This window comes from Marmota flaviventris, chromosome 10 (assembly GCF_047511675.1).
Source record: "Marmota flaviventris isolate mMarFla1 chromosome 10, mMarFla1.hap1, whole genome shotgun sequence".
Taxonomy (NCBI): domain Eukaryota; kingdom Metazoa; phylum Chordata; class Mammalia; order Rodentia; family Sciuridae; genus Marmota; species Marmota flaviventris.
In genome coordinates this window covers 24,338,281-24,346,644 of record NC_092507.1, presented here as the reverse complement: position 1 = coordinate 24,346,644, position 8,364 = coordinate 24,338,281, and positions in this window count along the sequence as shown.

Below are 8,364 nucleotides of genomic sequence, written 5' to 3'. Positions count from 1 at the left end.
CCCAAGACAGCTCAGCTGGCTTTTGTTTCCCTTCACATTGTCCCCAGTACCTTAGCCACGGGCCAGCTCCTGGTAACCAACATCTACATTGTTTGGCTGTTCACCTCCTCTCTGATAGATCTCCAATTCCCCTTGCAGCCACTAACCAAGTGTGTGAAGCCTTCAGGGCAGAGGTTGTTTCCCCTCCCATCTTCCCACTACCATCAGCAAGTGAAAGCACAAAGGTCCCTTTATGACCTTCATGTGGCCCGCACTAGGATGAGAGAAAACATTTGCTGTCATTCCTGACAGTTGACAGGATGGACAGATAGAGAGCCCTAGCTGGCTTCTTGCTACCTCCCACTCCCTAGTACCCTCTGCTCCTGACAATTTCCCAAATCCATTCCTCCAAATTCAGGCCAATCATCTTAACTTCTCAATATGGAGCCTCTTATTTAAAAGATCCATTTAGTTTGGAACCAAGTATGGTGGCACGTTCCTGTAATCCCAGCTACTTGGAAGGCTAAGGCAGGAGGACTGCAAAGTTCGAGGCCAGCCTGGGCAACTTAGTAAGACCCTGTCTTAAAATAAAATAAAAAAAAATTAGAAAGAAAAGAAAAAGGCTAGGTAGCTTAGTGGTGGAATGCCCCTGAGTTTAATGCCCAGTACTACAAAACAAAACAAAAAGAAAAGAAAGAGAAATGAAATCCAGTCATTTTTGGGAGCAAATTCAAATCCAAGTCCTCGTAGTTGCCTCCACAACTGTTGCCAGCTGCCTCTCAGAGATGGAAGGCCATTCAAGGACATACCTTCACCCTAAATAGTTTTTCCAAAGTATTTTCCTAGTGAAAACTCCTCTTCCCTAAAGAGTAGAGGTCATGCACTGAAGATCTACGAGCTGCCTTGGGCCCACAGAGGTGAACAAACATTTAGAAATTGAGAATACCCATGAAGGGCTGGGGATGTAGCTCAGTGGGAGGGTGCTTGCTTTGCATGCATGAAGCCCTGGGTTTGATCCCCAGCACACACAACCCCCCCCCAAAAAAAAAAAGAGCTTACACACAAAAATCTGGATTTGTGGCTTTTCTTATAAACTTTGGAAATCTGGCATCATAAGACCCACAATTTCTCCAAGGAGCTTACTGGCCTGAATGGAGAGTAGGCTCCCTGCTGTTGAGACAGGTGTTTCTTAGGCCTTTGTCCCCTGGTCTTATTTATCTGTCCTCCTGGAACCCTGTGAGCTTTCAAGTTTATAGCCTTTGCTAAAAGGCATTTTAGTGCCAGTTTCCACCCTTTGCTGCATTATTATTATTATTATTAAATTGGGTCTGGGGATTTGCCAGACTCACAAAAGGGAAAATGGCACCACAGGCAGAAGTACAGCAAGAGCAGTCACTGAAGTCTGCAGGTAAGGCTATTCCTTGACAGGCAAGGTCCAGAGGGCTGGGGTCTCCAGCGCAAGCAGAGAGGGGCTGGAAAGGGTTTGGCTGGGGTTTGATTATGAAGGACCTAAATGTCACTAATACAGCATTGGGAGCCAGTGTGGGGTTCAGATGCTATCTATACATTTATTTATTTTTGCAGTCCTGGGGTCTTGCTAGTATGCTGGTGCTACACTCTCAGCCCCAGCAAGGGATTTAAACCTAGAGCTGTGTATGAGAAAGGTGGCTAAGGAACTCGAGAGGAAGGATAAATTGAAACCCTCCTGTTGCCCCACCTCCCACCCCGCCTGGCCCTCGCCAGAAGCCTAGGAGAAGGTGGTGCCGCGGTCCAGGGGTACCGTAGAGGCTGCAGTCCTACGCGTGGCAGAAAACGGTGGAAACCTCTGGGAGGATTGTAGGGAGGGATTTCAGAGGCAGCAGTGCCAACGAGTGTTATGCTCGACCTTGACAGAAAACACTGGGGCGCTGCGGCTACAACCCGCTGCCTCCCTCCCCCTCCCCGCGCTGCAGCGGACTGCGGCGGAATCCCAGCCAGCCCTGGCGGCTGCGGCGCGCTGGGGACGGGGGCGGGATGGCGGGGATACCGGTCTTCCCTGGAAGGCCAGGGAGGGAGAAGAGGGGAGGCTGATCACATGGCACCGCCACCAGGCACAGCCCGATTGGCGGGTCTCGCAGCCCAGGCAGCCAGTGTGGCTCGGGTTTCCCGGCCCTGAGCAGCCCCCTCCCCGCGCTGCGGCGCCGCGGGACCTGCCAGGCCGGGTAGAGCGCGACTCGGCGCCGGAACACATCCCTTTCCCTCCCCTTCGCTTCTGCTTCTCCCCTGCCTCCCCGCACCCGCCCCTCTTTCCACCGTACCTACCCGGAGGCCAGCTCTATTGGGGCTAGTTGAAGCAGGTTTCGGTGACTTGCCATATTTTTCCAGTTTAGGGCAACTCAATTTAATTTGGCTGAAGGGGGGCGATTAGAAGGGAAGTCCTCCCAGACACCTCAAATCCCACACCTTCGAACTGGACATCAAGACTTCCCCAGTTGGCGCCTCTGTTTCAAGCAAAAACCTAAACGCCATCTCCATCTTTCTACCCCCATCAAATCTGTGACCACAATCTGTTAAATTTCTCTTTAAAATATTTCTTAAACTTCATATCCAGTGTTCTCCTTCTTAGCACCAATTCTGATTTGTAACTCTGTTTACTTGTGTGATTGTGTTTATATGGGCTTCCCCCATTTGATTGTAAGCCCTTGGAGAGCCTGGACTGTTTTGTTCACCGTTGTTACACCAACACATTCTTGATGTAAGGAAATGCTGATTTTTCTTTTCCCTTTGAAGGCTCCCTAACTTTAGGAAATGAACTGAAAGACAGTAGATAGATTAAAAGGAGAAAAGCCAAACAAAATTTATGTTCATGAAACTCTGGGTTTGATCCCCAGCATGGCCAAAAGGAAAAAGGGGGGGGGCAGTTGGAAATCTGCACATAGGCACAAAGAGCACAAAGTGTAAGACTTAAGGAAGGAAAGGGCCAGATGGTTGGAGTTTATGAAATATCTTGCTTTACACAAAAGGAATAGGGGTTTGGGGCTCCTGAAGGAGGGGAAGTAGTGACTGACCCAAGCCCCAGGAGCTCAGGAGAGCTGCAGGTGACCAAAGGCTGTCTCCTCCTGCCCAGACCTGGGAATTGAACCCAGGGGTGCTGTACCATTGAGCTACATCCCTAGCCCTTTTTGTTTTATTTTAAGACCAGGATGTTTGTTGCTAAATTGCCCAGGCTGGCCTCAAATTTGTAATTTTCCTTCCTTAACCTCCCCAAGTAGCTGGGATTACATACATGACCACAGTCAAAGTCTGTCTTTTTTATGCAGTAAATCTCCCTGGTAGCAGCTCTCAGACCACCTGTGGTAATCTGTCTGGGCCAGGTGTCAGACTTCTAATCTCTTCTTTCTGTGAAAAGATCTTTCCTAGGCAGATATGGGGATCTCAAAGAGAAATCCTCTTTGCATCTGTTGCTTTCTTTACTAATGTAGATAGATGTAAATTTCTTTTACTCAAGAACAGATTTTCAGAGCTATTTCTGTCTGCGGTTTCTTTGAATAACCATTTCCAAATATGCCAAAGAAATATATTTAGTAGAGACATAATCTGGGGTCCCACACAGGTACACAGTAGGTGCTTAATAAAGGCTAATTGAATGCATGAATGATAGAGCAAGTAATGTGCTAGGGGAGGAGGAGAAGCACACAGATTTTAAGATAAAACACAGTTTCTATCCTCAAGAAGTCATCTATAAAACAAGCATGCATTGAGGCCTTCTTTATTAGTAAGATTCCATTTCTACCCTTCCACTTCACCCCAGGGGACCAAAAGTCATTAACCTAGACAACAGGCTTCTGGTATTAGAGGAACAGGTATGGAGTCAGAAGAGTCCAGGATTTAGATATCTGACTTCCCAATCTGGTTTTACTGCCTTCTGGCTTTGGAATCACAGGTCTCCTCTCTCTGAGACTCCATCTTCTCATTTTAAAAATGGAGACAGCAAAACCATTCTCACAGGCCTGCTGAAATACATGAATGAGACTAACACCCAGGTTTTCAATGATGTTGGTTGTAGAAAGGTGACCATACCTTCCAGTTCTTCCAGCAGAAGAGTAGACACCTATTGAACCAGAGCAATTAACAGCATTCCTTTCATTCTTAAAAGTATCCTGATTTAGACAGTAAATTATGTGGTCATCACAGTAATAGACATGACATGATTCATCTACATTGTGCTCTGGGATACAACAGAGGGAAGGAGGTAAATCTTTAGGAAAGAGGGTGGTAATCATGAAAATGAGTCTGGAATTGTGCACCAGATTACATCAAGAGGAAGAAGAATAGGAAGGATTTAACTAGGAAAGGGACTAGCATTTGCAAAGAAGTAAAGAAGGCTTGCAAAAGAGGCTGGACAATTCTGGACATATGTAGGTAACATTAAGAAGGCCAAATAGCTTGAGCTCAGGAGGCATGGAAGGAGATGAGGCTTCCTACAGTGCTGGCTGTAGAATGTGTTTGAGTAGGGGTAGACAGGTCTATGGCTTTCCAGAAGAGCCCAATGAGGAGCTGGGCATAAAGTCTAGGAGGAAACATAATGAAACCTGAGCCAGAGTAGGGCCTGAGGCCCAGGGAAGTAGGAGAAGGTTCCATAAGCACTTGGGAGGTAAAATGGATTGGATAGGACTTCCGTGTGGGGGTCCAATGACAGGTGGAGGATTTCCAGGTGAATGGGGAGGCCATTAATTGCAACATGTCAGAAGACCCAGGAGATAGGAGATGAGCCAGATTAGGCTGACTAAGCATTCATCACTCCTGACCCAGAAGGAAAAGACGGTACTCTCAACAGGTAGAGTTCATTCCTGAGGCCAAAGGAAGAAGCTAGGACTCAGTCAATATTCAGATAACATCTAATTAAAATTAGCTTCTGTAGCACCTTTGAAAGGCAAGAGAAAGCTCAAAAGTAGACTCTCAAGTAAGGTTTTATAGTCCAACTTCATTGTATGTATGGCTCTCCTTGATCAAGATGCTGCCACAATGCCCCACTCCCTCTCAAAATAAAATTCAAAAGGCTCCTGGTGACCTGACTCTAATTGATCTTTGGTGATCATTTCTTATTTCATCTGCTTAGTGTTCCCTTTCTCTCTCTCTCTCTCTCTCTCTCTCTCTCTCTCTCTCAGTACCGAGGACTGCACTCAGGGCACTTAACCACTGAGGCACATCCCCTGCCCAGCCTTTTTCTTTTTTTGGCATTTTATTTAGAGACAGAGTCTCACCGAGTTGCTTAGCGCCTCACTTTTGCTGAGGCTGGCTTTGAACTCGTGATCTCGTGATCTTTCTGCCATAGTCCCGAGTGGCTGGGATTACAGGCATGTGCCACAACACCTGACCCCTCTCTTCTTTTGAGAGCACAGCTCAGTTCCAGTTAGGAGAGAAAAGTGGTCTACAAATAGGAAGTGGGGAGAAGAGAGTTCTTAATAAGAGAGTTCCAGTTTGGGAAGATGAAAAAGTTCTGGAACTAGATAGTGATGATGGTTGCAGAACAATATTAAATGTGCTAAATGTCATTTAATGAACTGCGCTTTTAAAATTGGTTAAAAAGGTGGCTGGGACTGCAGCTCTGTGGTAGGGAGCTTGCCTAGCATGCATAAGGTCTTGGGTTTGATCCCTACCACTGAAAAAAACTTGGTTAAAATGGTGGATTTTATGTCATATATAGTTTTACCACCACCACCACAATGATAATAACACTGATGATAATGATTTAAAAAAAAAAAAAAAGAAGAAGCTGACTTGCAAAAGAAGCAAAGATGAATGACAAGGTACAAGAACTGGTTGGTTTCTGGGATGCAGCTGGTCCATGGGCCCAGTTGCTGTAGTACCACCAGTTCATGAGTCAAAAGTCATTCTTTGGGACTAGGCTTGTTCATGCCTGGCTTCTCGAATTCCTTGCATCCAAGGGAGCCATAACACAGAGACTTTATTCTCTCTTGACTCTGTTACATCCTTTCAGACATTCTGACCTCCTGTCTCACCCTGCTGCTCACACTTCCTCAGACTGATCCTGCCTTTGCCTTCCCTCTAAACCTTTCCTCCTGGCTTCCTGTTTTAAATATCTTTTTCAATTTTTACAATCCGGACATTGGTCACTGGGAATGGTGACCAATTGTCAACTTTTACTTGTCCTTTCAGACCCAACTCAGCGGTCTTTTCTGCAGGATAGCAATCCCTAACCACTCTGAGCAGTGCTTGCCGTGTCCTCCATTGGTCTGTTGGGTTTTTGTACATGTCCTTCTAAGTATCCTAGCAATCTTCTTTTTTGTCCGTAACCTCCATAAAACCACGTGTCTCCTACTGCCTGACAGAGGACTTTGTATGTAGTAACTGTAATGTATATTTACTAGATTAGTAAGAATTCTTTTCTCCCTAGTGTCATCTCTCTGAGCCACTCAATTCCTATCAAGGAAAGACGGGGGGAAAAAAAGTGGGAGGAATTACTTTTGTTTCTTTCTATGATTCAGGAAGGAAGAAATCCAGTAGAACTGGAGCTATTACAAAGACCACTGGCATTTATGAGAGGTCAGTTCTCTCCCACCCCCTCTCTCTTTTGTTTCCCCCCTATAGGGGATCAAACCCAAATGCTTTACCACTGAACCACATCCCCAGCCCCCCAGGTCAACTTTCTGCCAGAACATGGTTAGTAACAGCTTTGAACTGAGGTAGACTTTGGGAGCCAATGTCAAGTCAAGCAAATATTAGGGGTGCTGAGCTTTTCAGCAAGTTGAGTTTCGGACAGCTATTTGTCAGCTGCACAGGGAGAAGTATGAAAATGCATCTGGGTCTGGCTGGAATAGGAGGTCCCCATCTCCTTCAGCAAAATCTGACAGAGAAACAAGACAGCCCTCTCTCCCACTAAGGGGCTTTGCAACTAACCCGGACATTGGTCACTGGGAATGGTCAAAGATGACTCTGGTGAGCTGGGCATGGTGGCACATACCTGTAATCCCAGCAACTCGGGAGGCTGAGGCAGAAGGATTTAAAGTTTGAGGCCAACTTAATGAGACCCTGTCTCAAACCATCAAAAGGACTGAGATTGTAACCCAGTGGAAAAGCACTCCTGTACTAGGAAGAAAAGATGACTCTAGCGAACTGTGACAGAGATAAACTGCTTACTAAATAGCCTATGCTTTCCCCCTACATGTCCCAGCCCCAACCCCTACAGTTAGATTGGATCCATGTGACAAGTTCTGATTAATGGTCTGTGAGCTAAAGTAATGTATGTCTTGAAGTTGAAGTATTTCATTGCTGGTGCACAACCCTCCAGCTCTCTTTGTGTTATTGAGGCAATCCTGAAAGTCCTGTGTTGATATGGTAGAGCCAGGACGGAGGTGGCCTCACTTTCTGAATGTACCAGTGGAATGAAGGAGAACTACTGTGAAGAGTGCCCTGACCCTAGCAGGCTTTACAAGAGAGGGAAAATAAACCCTTGTTGGTTAAGCCATTAAAATATTTGGGTAGTTTGTAACTACAGCAGCCTCTAACCTATTCTGACCAAATATAGACATTAATTGTTTTAATCATCTAGCATCAAACTTGCTTCCTACTTAAGGATACCCACCCATCCCTATATAGGACTCTTTGGTATTGCCACATCCAATGGTCACTTCTCTATTCTTATCTTTTCTTGACTTCTCAGCAGCATTTGTCACAATTGACCACTCCCTCCTGGAAACAATTTATCTTAGCATCTGTGACATCATCCTTGCTTGGTTTTCCACTTAGGTCACTGGCCCCTGATTTTCAGGTTTTTTTTTTTCTTCTTCTTCTTTTCTTGTTGTTACCTCAAAAGTTTGGAGATCTGGGGACCTGGTTTTAAATACTGTCCTTGAAAAAGACAGCTAGATATGTTCTAGTATTCATTATGCCTTGTGTGTGCGCACGTGCTCCTGCTGAGGCTCAAACCCAGGCTGCGCTAGGCAAGCACTTAACCACAGAGTTCTACTTCCAGCTCTTATTCTACATTGTTTATTAATAACAGAGCACTAGCCCAGCATAGTGGCACAAACCTGTAATCCCAAAAACTTGGGAGGCTGAGGCAGAAGGATAGCAAATCAGAGGTTATTCTCAGCAACTGGTGAGACCCTAGCAACTTAGCAAAACCCTGTCTCAAAATAAAACATAAGGGATGAGTTTGTAGCTCAGTGGTAGAGCACTTACCCCACACATGTGAAGCACTTGGTTTGGTCCTCAGCGCCCCATAAAAATAAATAAATTAATTAAAGTTATGGTGTTCATATACAACTAAAATTTTTAAAAGCCCATAAATATAAATAATTAAATACAATAAAATATGAAAAGTGTTGGGGAGGTAGTTCAGTGATAGAGCATCCCTGGGTTTCATCCTCAGTGTCAAAGAAA